Below are 1,120 nucleotides of genomic sequence, written 5' to 3' on the forward strand. Positions count from 1 at the left end.
CGGCCGGCCCCTCCCCTGCCCGCGGCCCTCCCGCTCCAGACCCCGGCGCCCCTCCGCGCCGGGCGCCCCTCCGCCCCTGCCGGCTCCTCCGCCCTGGCCGACCCCGGCCGGCCCCTCCGCCCCGGCCGACCCCGGCGGCTCTCCACCGGTCGGCCGCCCCTCCACCGGCCGGCCGCCCCTACCCCGGCCGGCGGCCCTCCCCCGGCCGGCCGGCTCTCCCCCGGCGGCCCTCCACCCTGGCCGGCCAGCTCTCCTCCGGTCGGCTCTCCCGGTAATTCATTATTTTGAAATTAGAAATTATTAGAAATTAAGAATTAGGAATTAGGAATTAGAAATTCTATTTTGAAATTAGAAATTAGGAATTAGGAATTAGGTATTAGAAATTAGAAAATGACTTTACTTTTAGAGATGAATTAGAAAATGACTTTCGTTTAGAAAAGATAGAGAGGTGGTATTGTAAGGACTTTGCTTTTAGAGATAAATTAGAAAATGACTTTCTTTTAGAGAAGATAGAGAGGTGGTATTGTAAGGAGTTTAATTTTAGAGATGAATTAGAAAATGATTTTCTTTTAGAGATGAATTAGAAAAGGACTTTGTAAGTTAAAATCCATGTCAATATAATGCTATTGTACCAACCACTTGCAATAAATGTGGTTGTCAGCCATCGTGCCGTCACTTTGGTGAGAATGTGGTTGTCGACCATCGTGCCATTTTTTTTGTTGCAGGTTTTGGTAAAACCTCCTCGTGCAGGGGAGGTGCTGCCGAAATTTCGACTTAACAGTACAATGTTCTTTTCTTGCAGGAGAGGCTCACAAGGACCGTCCTCGACTCATCACTTTGCAGGATAGCAAGGTGAGGCATCTTACACTTCTCTTTCCGTTTGATGTTCGTATATCACGTAACCTAGTTAGGCGTCTCCCGTTCGAAAGAGATATGGTTGCAAATATGCAAATATTTGCATATCTATAACCGTATCTGTTTCGAATTGTCCACGTTTTTTGGACAGCTTGAGGATGTGTCGGTGCGGTTAGTTTCCATGCTCTACTTCGATCCGTGATAGAGTTTGGGCAGCACCTTCCTGTTGTTCTCCGGATACACAATCTCCGATCCTGGACGTGTA

This window comes from Setaria italica, chromosome VI, assembly GCF_000263155.2.
Source record: "Setaria italica strain Yugu1 chromosome VI, Setaria_italica_v2.0, whole genome shotgun sequence".
NCBI classification, from domain to species: domain Eukaryota; kingdom Viridiplantae; phylum Streptophyta; class Magnoliopsida; order Poales; family Poaceae; genus Setaria; species Setaria italica.